The following is a 21433-nucleotide window of genomic DNA, read 5'->3' as shown; positions in this document are numbered from 1 at the left end:
GTAATGGATTGAGTTTTCCCTTCGAAGTTATCTTATCGGATTGAGTCTTTAAGGATTTGAGAACACTTGATGTATGTCTTGCCTGGGATACCCATGGTGACAATGGGGTATTCTATTGATCCACTTGATGTATGTTTTGGTGATCAACTTGCGGGTTCCGCCCATGAAACTATGCATAGGGGTTGGCACACGTTTTCGTCTTGACTCTCTCGTAGAAACTTCGGGGCACTCTTTGAAGTACTTTGTGTTGGTTGAATAGATGAATCTGAGATTGTGTAATGCATATCGTATAATCATACCCACGAATACTTGAGGTGACATTGGAGTATCTAGGTGACATTAGGGTTTTGGTTTATTTATGTCTTAAGGTGTTATTCTAGTACGAACTCTAGGATAGATTCAACGGAAAGAATAGCTTCATTTTATTTTATTACGGACTCTTGACTGATCAGAAAGGATAAATTTGAGGTGGTTTCGTACCCTACCATAATCTCTTCGTTTGTTCTCCGCTATTAGTGACTTTGGAGTGACTCTTTGTTGCATGTTGAGGGATAGTTATGTGATCCAATTATGTTATTATTGTTGAGAGAACTTGCACTAGTGAAAGTATAAACCCTAGGACTTATTTCCTAGCATTGCAATACCGTTTGTGATCACTTTTATCATTAGTTACCTTGCTGTTTTTATAATTTCATATTACAAAAACCTTTATCTATCATCCATATTGCACTTGTATCACCCTCCTTCGCCGAACTAGTGCACCTATACAATTTACCATTGTATTGGGTGTGTTGGGGACACAAGAGACTCTTTGTTATTTGGTTGCAGGGTTACTTGAGAGAGACCATCTTCATCCTACGCCTCCCACGGATTGATAAACCTTAGGTCATCCACTTGAGGGAAATTGGCTACTGTTCTACAAACCTCTGCACTTGGAGGCCCAACAACGTCTACAAGAAGAAGGTTGTGTAGTAGACATCAGTCACGGAACTCGCAAGTTGATCACAAAAACATACATCAAGTAGATCACGTGATATCCCATTGTCAGCACAGATAAGCACATGCAAGACATACATCAAGTGTTCTCAAATCCTTAAAGACTCAATCTGATAAGATAACTTCAAAGGGAAAACTCAATCCATTACAAGAGAGTAGAGGGGGAGAAACATCATAAGGTCCAACTATAATAGCAAAGCTCGCGATACATCAAGATCGTGCCAAATCAGGTACACGAGGGAGAGAGAGAGAGAAAGATCAAACACATAGCTACTGGTACATACCCTCAGCCCCGAGGGTGAACTACTGCCTCCTCGTCATGGAGAGCGCCGGGATGATGAAGATGGCCACCGGAGAGGTATTCCACTACTAGGAAAAGGCCTACTAGTGGCACACCTATTTTGCCTACTAATGGGGCACCACAGGTGCGCCACTAGCATCACTCCATTAGTATTTTTACTATTGGCGCACCACGTAGTGCGCCATTAGTATGTCCCACGGTGCGCCATTAGTATGCCTCCCAGGGGCCATATATACCCATGTGCTCTGGCTTACTAATGGCGCACTAGTTGATGATGCGCCACTAGTGCGCTCTGGCTTACTAATGGCGCACTAGTTGGTGGTGCGCCACTAGTATGAATATTACGGGTTTTTTTCTTCTGATATTTGCACATGTTACATAATATATTACTGGACAGAATATAGACAACACCACATAGCAAAAGCAGATTCATCGAATACAATAGAAGATTAGTCTCCGAATACAATTCATCATATTAGTCTCCGAATTCAAAAGACCGAACAAAGATAGAACATTACAAGTCTCGAGACCGCGAGTAGCGAGTTTGTCGGAAGTAATACTAATCCTAACAAGTCCTACTAATCATCATCATACAACTTCTACTCGTTCTTAATAACAATTCATACGATCATCATCTTGATAGTCATCGAACCAACCCTACTTAATTGTTCTTAGCACATGATCATCAGTATTAGGCAGGACCTAAATACCCTATTTAAGGTAAAATAGCATAAAACAATATAGACCCTGACTATCCACTATGGAGAATGGATATCATCCTATCTCCAATTCTTGCGCTTCGCTTCCTTTTGCTTCCAAGAACCTCCTTACGACTGTCCATACATTTTTTCCATCCTTTGATTTGCATGTCTCCACTTCTTTTAGAAATCTGGTATGGACAGTTGAGATTCGTAGGATGACCTGGCTGTATTTTCAAAACATTAAGGCTACCTTTCTAATACATCAAATGAGGCACACAATTCTCTGGGGTTATCTGTTGAAAAACATAGTAATAACTTCATAGTTAGCAATGATGTACTAGTTTTAGAAGTATGCAAAAGATGCACGAATGTCTGATACGTCTCCAACGTATCTATAATTTTTTATTGCTCCATACTATATTATCTACTGTTTTGGGCAATATTGGGCTTTATTATCCACTTTTATATTATTTTTGGGACTAACCTATTAACCGGAGGCCCAGCCCAGATTTGTTGTTTTATGCCTATTTCAGTGTTTCGAGGAAAAGGAATATCAAACGGAGTCAAAACGGAACGAAATCAACTAGAGAAGTTATTTTTGGAACGAAAGCCACCGGATAGACTTGGACTCCACGTCAGGAGATACGGGAGGTGCTCACGAGGGTGTGGGGGCGCCCCCCCAGGGCGCGCCCCCTGCCTCGTGGGGCCCCTGTAGCTCCTCCGACATACCCCCTGCACCCATATATATCGTCATACCCTAAAACTTCCAGAACACACAATAGATCGGGAGTTCCGCTGCCAGAAGCCTCCGTAGCCACCGAAAACCAATCTAGACCCGTTCCGGCACCCTGCCGGAGGGGGCAATCCTTCTCCGGTGGCCATCTTCATCATCCCGGTGCTCTCCATGACGAGGAGGGAGTAGTTCTCCCTCGGGGCTGAGGGTATGTACCAGTAGCTATGTGTTTGATCTCTCTCTCTCTCTCGTGTTCTTGATTTGGCATGATCTTGATGTATCGCGAGCTTTGCTATTATAGTTGGATCCTATGTTTCTCCTCCCCCTCTTCTCTCTTGTAATGAATTGAGTTTCCCCTTTGAAGTAATCTTATCGGATTGAGTCTTTAAAGATTTGAGAACACTTGATGTATGTCTTGCCGTGCGTATCTGTGGTGACAATGGGATATCACGTGATTCACTTGATGTATGTTTTAGTGACCAACTTGCGGGTTCCGCCCATGAACCTATGCATAGGGGTTGGCACACGTTTTCGTCGTGATTTTCCAGTAAAACTTTGGGGCACTCTTTGAGGTCCTTTGTGTTGGTTGAATAGATGAATCTGAGATTGTGTGACGCATATCGTATAATCATACCCACGGATACTTGAGGTGACATTGGAGTATCTAGGTGACATTAGGGTTTTGGTTGATTTGTGTCTTAAGGTGTTATTCTAGTACGAACTCTAGGGCTGTTTGTGACACTTATAGGAATAGCCCAACGGATTGATTGGAAAGAATAACTTTGAGGTGGTTTCGTACCCTACCATAATCTGTTCGTTCGTTCTCCGCTATTAGTGACTTTGGAGTGACTCTTTGTTGCATGTTGAGGGATAGTTATGTGATCCGATTATGTTATTATTGTTGAGAGGACTTACACTAGCGAAAGTATGAACCCCAGGCCTTGTTTCCTAGCATTGCAATACCGTTTATGCTCACTTTTATCACTTTCTACCTTGCTGTTTTTATTATTTCAGATTACAAATACCTTTATCTACTATCCATATACCACTTGTTTCACCATCTCTTCGCCGAACTAGTGCACCTATACAATTTACCATTGTATTAGGTGTGTTGGGGACACAAGAGACTCTTTGTTATTTGGTTGCAGGGTTGCTTGAGAGAGACCATCTTCATCCTACGCCTCCTACGGATTGATAAACCTTAGGTCATCCACTTGAGGGAAATTTGCTACTGTCCTACAAACCTCTGTACTTGGAGGCCCAAAACCGTCTACAAGAAGAAGGTTGTGTAGTAGACATCAAGCTCTTTTCTGGCGCCGTTGCCGGGGAGGTTAGCGCTTGAAGGTATATCTTTAGATCTTGCAATCGAGTCTTTTAGTTTCTTGTTTTATCACTAGTTTAGTTTATAAAAGTAAACTATAAAAAATGGAATTGAGTTTGTCTCATATGCTTCATCTTTTTAATATCTTTCGTGAGGCCTTATACAATGGGAGGTGCTTAGAGAGGTGCTTAGAAAAATAAACTGAGTTTTTGTGAAGCACCGGAGCCTATTTCTATAGGAGAGACGCTTAGTTAAATGTCTATCCTGTACAAATAAGCACCGGTTCTTAAGGAAAGACTGGTTTATTTTTCTAAGCACCTCCCCTAGGCACCTCCCATTGTACAAGGCCTGAGTATGATGGAAAGGATAATTGTGCTCAAGTGCTAGAAGAAGAAATCTATAAAATGTTTGGCACTAAATATTTGAATGATGAGCATTGTTGCAATGTTTTTAGTATGAATTCTTTGAATATCCATGATGCTAATGATGATTGCACTAGTTATGATGAAAATGCCTCCTATAAACATGTCAATTTTTGTGGAGTAGACTGGGTTTGCAAGTGCACACCAAATAGGGAAGATATATATTGCAAGAGGCATAAGTACTTAGAAAATAAATTGTTTCAAGAAGAGTTAGATGAATGTGCTGAAAGATTCAATATTTTTTGTGCCCCTTGTGAACTTTGCAATGAACATGGTCATTTAAATCTCCAATGCAAATTGTTTCATGACCGAATCGTATCAAAAAATTGTGATAATTTGATTACCCTTGAGCATCATAAAGAGCTTAGTCTTCTTTTGGGGTATGAGGAAATGAAACGTATAGCTGAGGGTATTCCAAAGTTTAATCTTGATAGATTTCTTGATTTTGATCTAGAGAAAATTTATATGTATTGTGCGGTGAATTGCATTGAAAATCCTTATATTGCCAATTACATAAAGAAAAGAAAACAAATAGGAGATGAAGAGAATACTAATGAAAGGGAAGAGACTTCCCAACATCCTCCTATTATTTCTTATGATGAATCAGGTAACGAGGAGGAGCCTCCTATTCAACCAATCTCATTAATAAGGAGCTCCAAAAAGAGGATTGAACCCACACATGATGTGGTGAAGAAGAAGAAAAGAAAAAGGAAGAGAGGTAAAAAGATATCTCCCCCAAATAGTGCTGCTCCTATTAATATTGTGCCTCATTAAAATATAATTGTGGAAGATAATGATACTTCTTATGATCTTGAAACTCTTTTTGGCACTTGCTTGGACGAATATGATAATTGCTATACTATTGGTGCTATCCATACTATTAATGATGAGAGTGATTATGCTTATGATATGAAAAGGCCCAAGCTTGGGGAAGCTATGTTTGATGAGGATGACATATTTGAGAATATATTTGCTGCAATTAATGTTTGTCCCAATCTTGGGGAAGCTATGATTAATGAAGATGATATTTTTAGTCTCCCAAGTTTGGATATGCAAGTTTATAATGATGATATCATGCCTCCTACTTATGATGATTATTGTGATGATACTGATGCTATAAAAAGTAGTGATTATATTTATAAAACTTGTCATGGTTATGATTACCCCTTTTATGAACATTACTCTTTTAATGTGGAAACAATTTATAGTATTCAAGTCTCTTATGATACTCCCACTATCCCGAATGAGAAGAATTTTGCTTATGTGGAGAGTAGTAAATTTTCTATGCCTGTAGATCATGAAAAGAATGATTTAGGTGCTGGTTATATTGTTGAATTCATTCATGATGCTACTTAAAATTATTATGAGGGAGGAACATATGCTTGTAGGAATTGCAATAATATCAATTTTCCTCTCTATGTGCTTAAAATTTTGAAGTTATGCTTGTTTTACCTTCCTATGCAAGTTGATTCTTGTTCCCACAAGTTGTTTGCTCACAAAATCCCTATGCATAGGAATTATGTTTGACTTAAATGTGCTAATCATATTCTTCATTATGCTCTATTTATGTTTCAATTCTTATCCTTTATGTGAGCATCATTGAAATCATCATGCCTTGCTAGGGGCGTTAAACGATAGCGCTTGTTGGGAAGCAACCCATTTTTATTTTTGTTCCTTGCTTTTTGTTCCTGTTTAGTAATAAATAATTCATCTATCCTCTTCTTAGATGTTGTTTTATGCTTTTAATTAGTGTTTGTGCCAAGTAGAACCTTTGGGAAGACTTGGGGAAAGTCTTGTTGATCATGCTGTAAAAAGTAGAAACTTTAGCGCTCACGAGAACTGCTGCCATTTTTATTTGGAGAGTGCTATTTAGTTAATTATTTTTTCAGATGATTAATAGATAAATTCCTCAGTTCCATCAATTTATTTGAGAATTTTATGAGTTCCAGAAGTATATGTTTGATCCATATTACTACAGACTGTTCTGTTTTTGACAGATTCTGCTTTTCGTGTGTTGTTTGCTTATTTTGATGAATCTATGGCTAGTAAAATAGTTTATAAACCATAGAGAAGTTGGAATACAGTAGGTTTAACACCAATATAAATAAAGAATGAGTTCATTACAGTACCTTGAAGTGGTGATTTATTTTCTTATACTAACGGAGCTTACGAGTTTTCTGTTAAGTTTTGTGTTGTGAAGTTTTCAAGTTTTGGGTAAGGATTCGATGGACTATGGAATAAGGAGTGGCAAGAGCCTAAGATTGGGGATTCCCAAGGCACTCCAAGGTAATACTCAAGGATAGCCAAGAGTCTAAGCTTGGGGATGCCCCGGAAGGCATCCCCTCTTTCGTCTTCGTTCATCGGTAACTTTACTTGGAGCTATATTTTTATTTACCACATGATATGTGCTTTGCTTGGAGCGTCAATTTATTTTGTTAGTATTTTCTTTCTGTCATTTAGAACAATGTTTTGCATCTTTTATTTCAATAAAAGTGGCATTGATAGCCTTTACTATGCCTATGTTACAAGTATACATGTTGCTGTTTGAAAACATAAAGTTTACCGCTGTTGCAATAATTCCCTAGAAAAGTAAGATTGTGATAAAATGTTTAAACCCTTTGCATATTAAGATCTGATAAATTTACTACAGTGGGAATTTTCTTTCATAATTTTTGGAGCTAGGGAAGTATGGATGTTGCAACGTTCTTTACAGACTATCCTGTTTAGGCAGATTGCTGTTATGTTTGCATTGTTTGCATATGGTTTCTTCTTTAATGATTCTATTTGAGGATAGGACTATTAAATATGCATAGGCATTTAGTATGCAATGTTGAATAATAATTTCAGTGATTTGCTACAGTAGAGTTTAATAAGGTGTTGGCAATGGTTTATAACTTATCTCACGAGTCCTTGTTGAGTTTTGTGTGGATGAAACTTTTGAGGTTTAGGGAGACCGTGATATGAGAGAAATTAAGGAGACACAAAAGCTCAAGCTTGGGGATGCCCAAGGCACCCCAAGATAATATTTCAAGAATTCTCAAGCATCTAAGCTTGGGGATGCCCCGGTTGGTATCCCACCTTTCTTCTTCAACAACTATCGGTTAGTATCGGTTGATCCTAAGTTTTTGCTTCTTCACATGATGTTTGCTATTCTTAGAATGTCATTTTATTTTGCTTTCCTTGCTGTTTAATAAAATACCAAAGATCTGAAATTCTTAAATGTTAGAGAGTCTTCACATAGTTGCATAATTATTCAACTACTCATTGATCTTCACTTATATCTTTCGGAGTTGTTTGTCATTTGCTCTAGTGCTTCACTTATATCTTTTAGAGCATGGTGGTAGTTTTATTTTGAAGAAATAGATGAACTCTCATGCTTCATTTAGATTATTTTGAGAGTCTTAAATAGCATGGTAATTTTCTTAAAATCCTAATATGCTAGGTATTCAAGAATAATAAAATTCTATTATGAGAGTGTTGAATACTAAGAGAAGTTTGATACTTGATGATTGTTTTGAGATATGAGGATGGTAATATTAGAGTCATGCTAGTTGAGTAGTTGTGAATTTGAGAAATACTTGTGTTGAAGTTTGTGATTCCCGTAGCATGCACGTATGGTGAACCGTTATGTGATGAAGTCTGAGCATGATTTATCTATTGATTGTCTTCCTTATGAGTGGCGGTCGGGGATGAGCGATGGTCTTTTCCTACCAATCTATCCCCCTAGGAGCATGCGCGTAGTACTTTGTTTTGATAACTAATAGATTTTTGCAATAAGTATGTGAGTTCTTTATGACTAATGTTGAGTCCATGGATTATACGCACTCTCACCCTTCCACCACTGCTAGCCTCTCTAGTACCACGCAACTTTCGCCAGTACCGTAAACCCACCATACCTACCTATTATGGCATTTCCATAGCCATTCCGAGATATATTGCCATGCAACTTTCCACTGTTTTGTTTATTATGACACGCTTCATCATTGTCATATTGCTTTGCATGATCATGTAGTTGCCATCGTATTTGTGGCAAAACCACCGTCCATGATTCTTTCATACATGTCACTCATGCATCATTGCACATCCCGGTACACCGCCGGAGGCATTCATATAGAGCCATACTTTGTTCTATTATTGAGTTGTATCATTGAGTTGTAAATAAATAGAAGTGTGATGATCATCATTCAATAGAGCATTGTGCCAAAAAAAAGAAGAGAAAGGCCATAAAAAAGACAGGACAAATAAAAAAATAAATGCCAAATAAAAAAAAGAAAGGCCCAAAAAAAGGGGGGGGGACAATGCTACTATCCTTTTACCACACTTGTGCTTCAAAGTAGCACCATGATCTTCATGATAGAGAGTCTCCTATGTTGTCACTTTCATATACTAGTGGGAATCTTTCATTATAGAACTTGGCTTGTATATTCCAATGATGGGCTTCCTCAAAATGCCCTAGGTCTTCGTGAGTAAGCAAGTTGGATGCACACCCACTAGTTTCTTTTGTTGAGCTTTCATATACTTATAGCTCTAGTGCATCCGTTGCATGGCAATCCCTACTCACTCACATTGATATCTATTGATGGGCATCTCCATAGCCCGTTGATACGCCTAGTCGATGTGAGACTATCTTCTCCCTTTTTGTCCTCTCCACAACCACCATTCTATTCCACCTATAGTGCTATGTCCATGGCTCACGCTCATATATTGCGTGAAGATTGAAAAAGTTTGAGGACATCAAAAGTATGAAACAATTGCTTGGCTTGTCATCGGGGTTGTGCATGATTTAAATATTTTGTGTGGTGAAGATAGAGCATAGCCAGACTATATGATTTTGTAGGGATAACTTTCTTTGACCATCTTATTTTGAGAAGACATGATTGCTTAGTTAGTATGCTTGAAGTATTATTATTTCTATGCCAATATGAACTTTTGTCTTGAATCTTATGGATCTGAATATTCATACCACAATTAAGAAGAATTACATTGAAATTATGGCAACTAGCATTCCACATCAAAAATTATCTTTTTAACATTTACCTACTCGAGGACGAGCAGGAATTAAGCTTGGGGATGCTTGATACGTCTCCAACGCATCTATAATTTTTGATTGCTCCATGCTATATTATCTACTGTTTTGGGCAATATTGGGATTTATTATCCACTTTTATATTATTTTTGGGACTAATCTATTAACCGGAGGCCCAACCCAGATTTGCTATTTTATGCCTATTTCAGTGTTTTGAGGAAAAGGAATATCAAATGGAGTCAAAACGGAACGAAATCAACTGGAGAAGTTATTTTTGGAATAAAAGCCACCGGATAGACTTGGACTCCACGTCAGGAGATACGGGAGGTGCTCACGAGGGTGGGGGGCGCGCCCCCTGCCTCGTGGGGCTCCCGTAGCTCCTCCGACGTACCCCCTGCACCCATATATATTGTCGTACCCTAAAACTTCCAGAACACACAATAGATCGGGAGTTCCGCCGCCAGAAGCCTCCATAGCCACCGAAAACCAATCTAGACCCGTTCCGGCGCCCTGCCGGAGGGGGCAATCCTCCTCCGGTGGCCATCTTCATCATCCCGGTGCTCTCCATGACGAGGAGGGAGTAGTTCTCCCTCGGGGCTGAGGGTATGTACCAGTAGCAATGTGTTTGATCTCTCTCTCTCTCTATCTTGTGTTCTTGATTTGGCACGATCTTGATGTATCGCGAGCTTTGCTATTATAGTTGGATCCTATTTTTCTCCTCCCCCTCTTCTCTCTTGTAATGAATTGAGTTTCCCCTTTGAAGTAATCTTATCGGACTGAGGCTTTAAAGATTTGAGAACACTTGATGTATGTCTTGCCGTGCGTATCTGTGGTGACAATGGGATATCACGTGATTCACTTGATGTATGTTTTAGTCACCAACTTGCGGGTTCCGCCCATGAACCTATGCATAGGGGTTGGCACACGTTTTCGTCGTGATTCTCCGGTAAAACTTTGGGGCACTCTTTGAGGTCCTTTGTGTTGGTTGAATAGATGAATCTGAGATTGTGTGACGCATATCGTATAATCATACCCACAGATACTTGAGGTGACATTGGAGTATCTAGGTGACATTAGGGTTTTGGTTGATTTGTGTCTTAAGGTGTTATTCTAGTACGAACCCTAGGGCTGTTTGTGACACTTATAGGAATAGCCCAACAGTTTGATTGGAAAGAATAACTTTGAGGTGGTTTCGTACCCTACCATAATCTCTTCGTTCGTTCTCCGCTATTAGTGACTTTGGAGTGACTCTTTGTTGCATGTTGAGGGATAGTTATGTGATCCGATTTTGTTATTATTGTTGAGAGGACTTACACTAGCGAAAGTATGAACCCCAGGCCTTGTTTCCTAGCATTGCAATACCGTTTACGCTCACTTTTATCACTTTCTACCTTGCTGCTTTTATTATTTCAGATTACAAATACCTTTATCTACTATCCATATACCACTTGTTTCACCATCTCTTCGCCGAACTAGTGCACCTATATAATTTACCATTGTATTGGGTGTGTTGGGGACACAAGAGACTCTTTGTTATTTGGTTGCAGGGTTGCTTGAGAGAGACCATCTTCATCATATGCCTCCTACGGATTGATAAACCTTAGGTCATCCACTTGAGGGAAATTTGCTACTGTCCTACAAACCTCTGCACTTGGAGGCCCAACAACGTCTACAAGAAGAAGGTTGTGTAGTAGACATCAATGTCGTAATAGTAAAAAAATCTTATCAGGGTATCTCCATGGTAGTTACCGTAGTTGAACACATGCACTAGTGGCACGTATTGACCATAATGTTGAGGAGTTTGATTGTAGATATTGTAATTCTCAATGTCAGTACAAAATCCGACCAGATGATTTTTCTCCTTGTAAGTTAATTCGGAGCCATCGGTGTAGTGGGTTTTGTCTACCATCTCCCGCACATTCTTTGAACAATGAAAATAAGCTGTCAATGGAAATAAGCTGTCAACTATTTTGAAATAAACAATATAAATTAGCTAATAACTATGTTTGAGAAACTCATGTAGTGGTAGAATTGGAGGCGTATCAACAAGGACCCAAATGTCCATATTGTCTTGCTCGATTTTAGGATCACTAATATCCATGGTGACAAGCATACCCTCATCAAAACCATATATCTTGCAAAATGCTTCCCAATTTTTGCAACCAAAATGGGTTACACTCCCAGAATTATACAGATTTACTTCAAAATCCACATCGTGATGAGTCTTTAGGTGAATTTTCTTTGTTTCAGAATTTTCATGGTCTTCAAAATCCATCCTCTCCAAGACATAGCGTCTTGCATGGCATGGGATAAGCTATACTCGAATTGTAAAAGATGAAAATTACACGTTGAAATAGTTGAAGTCATGCTTAATTATGAAAATAACACTTGTCATCGTTGTGTACCGTTTCAACTTCGAAGGTCTCCTCGAGCTTAATGTTGAAGCGCAGATCATCGTCCAGGTGAGGAATGTCGCACAGACCTCGATCGTCGTGGCACCAGCCGCACTCCCCCGGGAGACTTTCGTCGTCCGATGACGACATATCCTACGTTCATAATTCAAAACTACATCATCTCTTGCGTTGGGTCCAATAAGATAATCCACAGTGTGGTGAAAACACACCCTTCGAACTGGTTTGAGCTATTGGTGAATGCAGATGGTCTAAGATTTTCAGTAGTAAAAAGTGAAGTGATAATTTTGAGAGCAAATGGTTAGGATGAGTGGTTCCTCTTTCATGTTTAGCTTTACAATAGAATATTGTTAGTCATGCACACTTGTTGTCAGGGATATACACCGCGGTATGACCCGACCGGACTTGGCGCTTCATCGATGACCCGCCGGAGGACTGGCGACTCACGGATCTGGCAGCTCACTGGTCAGACGACTCACGGATGACCCCGACGGCGGGTCACATAGAAGACTAGGCCCAAGGCCCAGTAGGCCGGCTCATATTATGGTGGGCCGGCTTAAGACAGAAGGCATGAGGAATATTTCCTTTACGAGGAAGCAAGACCCGTACTTGTATCTGACTTGTAATAGAGAATAAGTTAGTTCTAATCCTAATAGGACTCTACATGTAAGTCGCCCCTTCAACTTATATAAGGAGGGGGCTCCCCAAAGAGGGACAAGCAACAGAAAATAATCTCTAGGGCTAGACACAAAGAGCCGGCTTACCGGCGCCTCCCTCATGATCATAATGAGACCTAGCCACAAACAGCATGTAGGGTTATTACCGGATGATGTTTCCCGGGGCCCGAAGCTGTCTAAACCCTTGTCTTGTGTTGCGTCTCTCGATTCCTCTCAACCCCTCTCAAACTACCACAAAGATGCGTTGGCCTCGCGACGAAGTCCTCACACTAAGGACATCTGCCGTGAAAATTCCACGACAGTTGGCGCCCACCGTGGGGCCTGCGCACGGTGGTGTTGAGTTTTTGGAGGGATCTCTTCTAGGGATAGAGAAGCTCACGATTATCAGATGAAAAAGCGCCGGCACGGAAAGCCCGCAGGTTAACCCGGCAGTAGACAGCCTTAGATAGAGCTGATAAGAGAACTTAGGGCCGCACGTGATGATGGGATCCCTCTGGATCGATTTCCTCCGCGGTGTTCTACAAAAGTCGTCGAGTCCGATAGGAAGATTCCCTTGACACCGTTGCAGAAATCTACCAAAGAAGACTTGTTTTCGGGGTCGGAGGCAGAGTTCGCTGTAGCCGTGCGTGGACAGTCAAGAAAATACAGCCACATCTTACCATCTACGGATAAGTACGCAAGACCTGAATTGTTGCTAGTACTGGTACATGTCAGATCAAGAAGGCTCTCCCAAAAGGAGTCATCCATAGTTTGCTACGTGCAGACGGGGTCAAATCAAAGGAAATAAAAAAGAGGGACACGGATCAACTTCCACCACTGCTACAGCGCATTGCCGAGATGGACAAGAGTTCAGAGGATTTTTTTTCTTTGGTTAAGTGGTATGCCGTACGCCGTGAAATCAGTCCAATGGAAAGTCTCCGGCGAGAAAACAGATCTCTGCTAACCGTTCCAAAGTACTACTAGTATCATGGGCATGGAAATCAAAAAGGATAAAAAAATCAGAAGGAAAGATGCGGTCTCCCAGGTTGGAGTGCTACTAGTATACGTGATTTTGGAAAGCACTACTTGAGTACATCACGTGAAAAGAAAAAGCCCATGGGGGCGCTAGTAGGACAATACTACTACTAGTAGAACGCCCGTGTGTTGCTACGGGCTACAATGCATATAAATAAATCAGAAAATTATTAAGATCGTCTTTAAGGTCAAAACTCATCTCTTCATCATACGTCCGGGCGTGTTTGGATATCAAAAGGGCGTGCAACGGGCTCCCAAAACTGAACCGTCTAAATAGTCTATGCTCCCCTAAATCTAGACCATATGCAGAGAACAAATATAGTTGTCCAGAGACTATCTACATTGTCATCTCCAACATGTGGGCCGAACATAAAATCCCCCCTCCCCCGACGTAACCTTCCTTTTTCCTCTCGGACCCTCCCTTCCTGCTCGATTTCCCGTCGTAGCGGAACATTGCTCGCTAGAATCTCCTTTAGAACTGGATAATGTCCACCTCACATTCACCCTGCCTCCCTCTTTCCTTCACACCGTACTTTCCCACAAACATTGGAGGAGTCCTCACCAATCGCCCGCCTCGATCCCCTCCACATGTGTTCATGTCGATACGCCACCGCAATCAGAGGGGACAAAGCGTGTGCCGCCCATGACCCCCCCCCCCCCCCCCCCCCCCCAAAAAAAAAGCTAAAAAAGCAGATATGATGTCCCCTGAGCCACTGCCATGTTGTAAAATACAGTTGAATGTTGTGCATTACCAACAATCGTAGCAAGCACCACTAATGTTGTAGCGGCCCACTTCTAATGTCGTTGTCTATATATGAATTTATCGTAAGCAAAAAAAGGTTGCATACCATTAAAAACATAAATGAGGTAACCATAATGTTCTAGCTGAGGGTTGTATAAGAGATCCTGGAGCAGCCCTAGTGCATGTTCCATTTGAAAAAAAAGTTAACTATCTGATCAGACTACTTGCCAGGAAATTAATCATTTGGAAGATGAGAATTAGCGCAGAGAGTAACAGATGTATGGTTGCTTTTGTCGAGATTCAGCTTAAAAATTGAGAAGAAATATCATCAAAACACATACTGATCTTCATTGTAATTTCACATGTTATTCCATGGAGCCTATAAACAAAACAAGAGGTCTGCAAAATAGCAAGAACCACAAAATGCACAACTATATCCATCTCACAGGCGAGCATGTGAAAATCCAATGGGCTGGAACTATCAAGCAACATAGCAGAAAAAACTTTGACTATCCATTTGCTAAACTAATCAGAAGACATGCTAGCATATTATCTGCAGAAGTGGCTGTGGCACGTTGTATTTACAATATGACAGCAGATCACCTGTAGTGCAATTAATGAAAATTTATAGTTATTCCATTGCTTGATTGGCTCACCAGTGAAAGCAACAATCTGCTCCCAGATCGTACCAGCAAGTTATTTAATATATCCTGATAAAAGATGTAATAAAGTTGTGAAATCCTCAACAATCAAGGCTCCTTTCATATGCTACAACAGGACTCACATATATTCAGTACCCACATTAGACAAAGAACTCGAGCTCCTATTGGTCAAGAAGGAAGAATGCTACATTTATATTAATTCAACAAATCCAAAAGTTGAATTTCACATGTTATTCTGCTAAAGATCAACTTGCTCCATATAACTTATGAAGTGTAGACAAAGCTTGCAGTAGTGATTAATTCCATACCCGAGACATGCGAAAAGCATATGTTTGGGTTCTATGCATTGGAAATAGGAAGTGTGGGGACATCTAGAACAATTTGTATGTTGCATATTACAGAAGAGCCTCATGCTAATGCAACTGTAGTTAGAGAACAAAGTCTTGGAGGGATGACGCAACAAAACTTAAGGCATAGAAACAAATTACAACACGGTAAAGAAACCAAGAGATTTTCCATGATTTGAAAAAAGTGTTGAGGGGCGACTGATGGCGTCGACTTCGGCAGCCAGCAATCCCAAGGTGTAGCACGGTGGGGTAGGCGATGATGTGCAGCCTTGGCCAGCGTAGGGCAGCGGCCGATCATCGTAGCAGCAGGCGGAGCTCTTGCCTTACCCGTAAAACAAATCGGCATCATATTGAGATCTAAACTGCACAACACTAATATATGTGAGCCTGTGGAAAATAAGTGCAAGCAAAAGTATCAAGAACTTTGAAGTTTGCTGCAAAAAAATTGATAACATTAAATGGAAGTTCCGCTAGAAGGCTAGAAACGTGTTAAGTTTTGGATTGTTAATATCGAATGTAAAAGGTCCAAGAATATACACAACTAGGCACTGGCACACCAAGAAACATTGTCATTAGCTAAAAGACCGAAAAGATAAACATCGTAGGGAAAAGGTGATTTTTAATATCCTAATATTAGAAATATGAGGAACATTGATGCGATCCTCCAAAAACTGATTGACACCAAATTTTAAATGGATGCATACTTGACACATTCGTTCCATTATGTTGGAAAAAACGGCATAGTGGGAAAAATTGATCAGGCTAAGGCAGAAGGATGCAGAGGCTGCTAAGGGAATCAGAAAAAAATTATCCTCACTAAGGATCTTGCATAATTTTGCATACATAACTGGATTATCTCTATATACTATTAAAGGCGATAAAAAATTTGTTTCTATGACAACAAATTCAAATCTAGCTTGAAAGGATAGCGCACAAACCAGTGAAAACCAAAATTAAGAACACAAATACTCAAAGAAAATGAACTAAAGCATGAGTAGGAAGTTCATACCCTGCTCAGCTTGGTCTATCTATTGACGCAAGAAACTATGAACATAGAAAAATTAAATTAGACCCACAAAGTGAATTTGTTTTACTAAGCTTTCGGAAAAAAATGTTATACTTCCCTAGATCTTAAGCACCCAGTTTTACGACGACCATCTCCTGTAAAATTCTGTGCTCCAAGTTCACAATGACATGGTCCTATTAACGGTCCTTCTTGTCCTTATTCTGTTTCTTATCTGACAAACCACCTCATCTCCTAACTGACTAATATCTGCAAACAATAGGAAGAACAAATTATTAGCGCATGACATAGGCAGAAGAAAACACATAACTTAGTCCTAGTTGATGAAGATGCTAGATATTTGCACAAGTGCCCATGTACCTTGGTGTAGAGTGGACATTGTCATACTTGAAGTGTTGCGCTGGATGGCATGCTTACAGCGGCCCATGCAGCTCTGGCCACTGCTTGCGCCACTCTCGCCGACGCTGCTCTGCCACTACCGCAAGCACCGGCCACATGCTCCGCTGCGAGCAGCCAACCAAGATTCTGAATTTTGAAATTATCTTGCCCCCTCACACTCACGGCTGGGGAAAAATACAGTACCCATGCAAACTTTTAGTTCAAACTCATGATAGCAAAGAAACACCATGAAAGAGAAAAGACGGCCCGGACGTATTACTTACCAGTTCAGCGCACAGCCATCTGTCTGTGAACAAAAACAAATTTGGCTTCAGGCCATTGTCGACCAAGATCATGTGGATGCTCTACATCCCTTACATCACCAAAACGGAGATATTAACACCATTCTTGGTGTGTCAATGACTCCGAAACTGTCAAAAAGAGGAAGACATTCAAACAAATGTCTTTTGTCCCCCCTCCCTTTTGTTCTGCTTTCCCTTCGATCTATACAGCTTCTTCCTCCCAACCTAAACCCCCCTTTCCATCTACTAAGCAGGAAGCCATTTGAAGTGCGAGGAGAGAGAGAGAGGGAGAGAGTGGGAGAGGGAGGGAGAGGGAGGGATCTAGGATCATACCGAATTGCACTTCCTACCCGAGTCACACATATTCTAGGATACGCACTGGGCCTCAATGGAGATCGTGGGACCAACAATCGTCGTCCGTGCTGTGTGCTTCTGGGCAGGCCTAGACCAAGGGACAACGGTCATCTCTCTTCCTCCGCGGCGAGCTCGGCCGCTCCCTAACTCTATCTGTCTCTCGTCTGGCACAATGGATCAAAACCTCGGCGACAAGGCGGTGCCAAGCCTGGCGGCCGCGGCGCGCTTACTGCGCGTCGGAGTGGATAGGTCGCGGGCGATGGGGCAGGTGCTGGTGCAAGGAGATCCAGGCGGCGCTGCCGGCGGTGGACGCCGCCGCCACATGGAAGCCCCATCAGGCAAAGAGAGGTGAGGAGGCTAGGGATTGTGTGACGAGGGATGGGGCGTGCGTTGGGTCGTCTTTATTTTTCTGAGGCAGCGTTGGGTGGTTTTCTTCTCTGGTTTTTTCTCGTATGCATGGGCCATCGGCTTTTGGAAAAATCGGTGGGAGGGGAAGGCTATCGAGGGGGGCTGGTGGAGTACGAACGAACGAACGACGTACGAACTGCTTCATTAGGAGTAGAGATTACAAAGCTGGAGTAAACACCCGTCACATCTTTCCAAGGCTGCTAAACAAAAATGTGCCAGGTACCAGACAAAATTATCGGGTCCTGTGTTTGACGAAAGGTAAATTATTCATTACAAAAGTGTGGATATACCGCAGATATGGAGCATGCGCCGGTATCATTTTTATTGGCGTTCGTCTGTGTCGGAGTAATGGGCCACGAGTAGACTAACCCGAGTCCCAGAACCTTTCAAGACGTTGGGGCAGGCTGCGCCCCTCAAGACCCTAGGACAAAGAGCCGCCTTCTGAGGAGTCGGCGGCAAGGCCACCGACTAGCCACTCACGGCCGAGTCTCAGGGACGACTTCAGGACAAACCGACTCCTGACTGACGACTTCCCAAGAAGCCGGCCTTGGGGAGTCGGCCCGCGACTCCAGCGAAACCCCATGTCCTCATCAAGAGGGACAGGACAGGGGAGTGGCTACAGTGAAGACTGCTCCCACCCCTTTCCAAAGGCAAGCATGGTCACCGTGCGCCGTACCCGCGGAGATCTCCGTGCGGCGTGGCACTGTTGCCATGCTGGCCCTGACATCAGCACCAGTGGACCGAATCCTGTGCCCACGACGGCTTGTCTGTACGACCTTTGGGCGGCGGGTCCCACCAGCCAGCGGGATCCCAGAAGACGGCAAGTGCGCCGCAAGTCGGACCCGTCGGGAGTCGGCCCCCGAGAGTCGGCCGGCTCCTCCCCCGGGGCCCACGCGCCATTTACCAGATGTGACGGAGAGTGGCAATAGTGATCGCTCGCCAGGCGGCGGGGCTGTTGCCATGACTCCATGACCAAGCCCGCGTCATCAGTAGCACAGCTACAGTAATCAGCAGCCGGCAAGACCCGCCCGCGGTGGACGCGGCCTGTCGGCTCCGTACCTAGCCAGTCGGCAGGGCCCACCAGTCGGTGGGCCCCAGCAGTCGGCGGAGAAGACGGAGGCCGGAGGCACTGACGGCTGGGCCCGCGTCCAGCCGGATTACCATTGTACCACTGGGGGGTAGGCCTATATAAACCCCCCAGGGCACCCATGCAAAGGGTTGGAATCCATTAGCTCTAGACCAGATCATATAGGAGGGAGAGAGCTAGCCTTGCCCTCTCCGACCTCCAGAAAATAGCTCAAGGAGCAATCGTGTAAACATTTTGCCATAGTGATCATGCAGAGACCCCGTAGAGCAGCAGTAGGGGTATTATCTCCCCGGAGAGCCCTGAAGCTGGGTAAGATTCGCCGGCGTGCATGTCTACACCTCATCCCGTTTCCAGGCACCGGCGACGTTCTACTCGCCCCCACCATGATAAGTCATCCTTTGGCATATGTCGCACCCAACCCCCGACATTTGGCGCCCACCATGGGGCCTAGTGCACCGCCGTCCGGAGACCTGCTCTGGACGGGAACCCTTTTCCTCCCTGGCGAGCGCAGCCAGCCAGGCACGCCAGATGGAGTCAGCGCTGACGCGCTGCGCGGCGTTGAGATCGCCTGCGCAGCCAGCTGCCTGGCCGAACTTGTCGGCGAGGTTCGCCTCTCCGACGAACCTGCATCCAACGCAGGCACGGGCGGCTCCGAGAGCCTTCTCGCGGGCCTCCTCGATCAACTCCACATCGCCGGCAAGCCTGCCGTGGACTTGGAGTCCGTAGGTTCCACCGACCCGATGCTGGTCGACCCCGACACCGCGTCGCTCGACGCGTTCCCCACTAATGTGGTGGTCTACGACGAGCCTCTCCCTCGTGCGGAGAGCGGCGGAAGCACCGTCACCGAGGTGCTCGTCATCAGTCATGACGAGCTCCCCGGTGGAGGAGCGCATGACCCACTTGGTGCGGCGCTACAAGACCTGACTACGCCCATTCCAGAAGATGCTGATGCGGAGACGTTGCAGGCGCGCCGCCTTCAGCTCGTCGAAGGCGTGAAGAAGCTGGCTAGCATGAGACGCTTGTTAGAAGCCTACCAGCGGGAGATGGATCGCGCTGTTGGCGGCTCGCCGGCCCCAGCTGGGCCCAGCCGCCTTGGCGCGGTCCAGCAGCGCGGCGTAGCCATCGCCAACCTATTCGGGGCAAGTCGCCCTGTGTACGCTACACCTGTGGAGAACATTCGAGCCGCCCAGGCGGCGGCGGATGAGCTGGACAATTTCGAGGGCGAAGAGCGCCGCCTGATGACGGAGCGAGTCCAGCGGCTCCTCAACGCGGCTGCCGCGCAGAACGAGGCCGGCTGCCACACAGAGGCGCCGTAGCGGCAGAACGACGACCTTCTCCGAGACCAAGGCGCGACGTCTCGGACACCGACTGACGGCGCCCGAGGAAGAAGAGACAAGGATCCGGCTGTCAGCCACAGTCGGACTCACATTACCATAGAGCGCGACCGAGACGGCCGCCCGAGAGCAGTGGAAAGGCGGGACGACTGTCTGCCTCCTCCTCCACGCAAGAAGAGGCGAGTCTCCCCGCCGCTTGTTGACCATCCGACTCTCGACGACCGCCTTGGCCACCGAGAGGGAATCGGAGAAAATGACGCTCGCCACCGGATCGACCGATTTCACTGATCCCTGGCGCTGGAAGAAGAAAACGAGTCGGGTCCGCCTTGTTTCAGGCCCCGCATTCAAGACGAGCCCTTTCCCAAAGGGTTCACGCTCCCAAGAGACACGCCCAAGTACACCGGCTCCGTGAAGCCAGAAGACTGGCTAGTCGACTACTCCACGGCTGTCAGCATAGCGAACGGCAACAAGCGTGTCGCCGTAAAATAGGTTCCGCTCATGCTCCAGGGCACGGCCTGGACATGGCTGAACAGCCTGAAGCCCCGCAGCATCAACAGCTGGGTTGACTTCACCGAAGCATTCGTCCGCAACTTCACCAGCACATACAAGCGTCCTCCCAAGCCTCGTCAGCTCTCCTTGCGCATGCAAGGTCCCGACGAGTCGACTCGCGACTACCTCACGCGTTGGGCCGAGCTTCGGAACTCCTCCAAGGGCCGAGCTTCGGATATTGTGCTTGAAGACTGCTAGGGCCTCAGCGTCCGGACAGTCTTCTATTTGATTTTTCTTTGTTAGGAACCGTGTCCAGAATTGCCTGGCCGATTCCTCTGGCTGCTGAATTACGTGACTTAGGTCATCGGCGTCTAGGGGTCGCACATAAGTGCCCTGGAAATTGTCGAGGAATGCGGCTTCCAGGTCCTCCCAATAAATGATTGATCCTGTTGGCAAGCTGTTAAGCCAATGCCGAGCTGGTCCTTTAAGCTTGAGTGGGAGGTATTTGATGGCGTGGAAATCATCGCCGCGGGCCATGTGGATATGAAGGAGATAATCCTCGATCCATACCGCAAGATCTGTTGTGCCGTCATATGATTCGATATTTACGGGTTTGAAACCCTCGGGGATTTGATGATCCATTATTTCGTCTGTGAAGCATAGTGGGTGTGCGGAGCCTCTGTACTGGGCTATATCATGAAGTA

The 21433-nt window shown here is 44.1% G+C and overlaps 1 long non-coding RNA gene across 1 annotated transcript; it reads right to left on the bottom strand.

The window, feature by feature from the left end:
• Positions 1 to 15060: 15060 nt before the first annotated feature.
• On the bottom strand, positions 15061 to 17774 carry LOC125505998 (uncharacterized). The gene is made up of 3 exons (XR_007282565.2): positions 17040 to 17774; positions 16738 to 16940; positions 15061 to 16626 (listed from the first exon to the last, which is right to left on the bottom strand). It is a non-coding gene; the product is annotated as an uncharacterized LOC125505998 (long non-coding RNA).
• Positions 17775 to 21433: the final 3659 nt, after the last annotated feature.

This window comes from Triticum urartu, chromosome 5A (genome assembly GCF_056163025.1).
Source record: "Triticum urartu cultivar PI428250 chromosome 5A, HENAU_Tu73, whole genome shotgun sequence".
In the NCBI taxonomy this organism is placed as follows: Eukaryota; Viridiplantae; Streptophyta; class Magnoliopsida; order Poales; family Poaceae; genus Triticum; species Triticum urartu.
The sequence above is the reverse complement of the archived record's forward strand: the minus strand, read 5'-3'. Positions and strand labels throughout refer to the sequence as shown.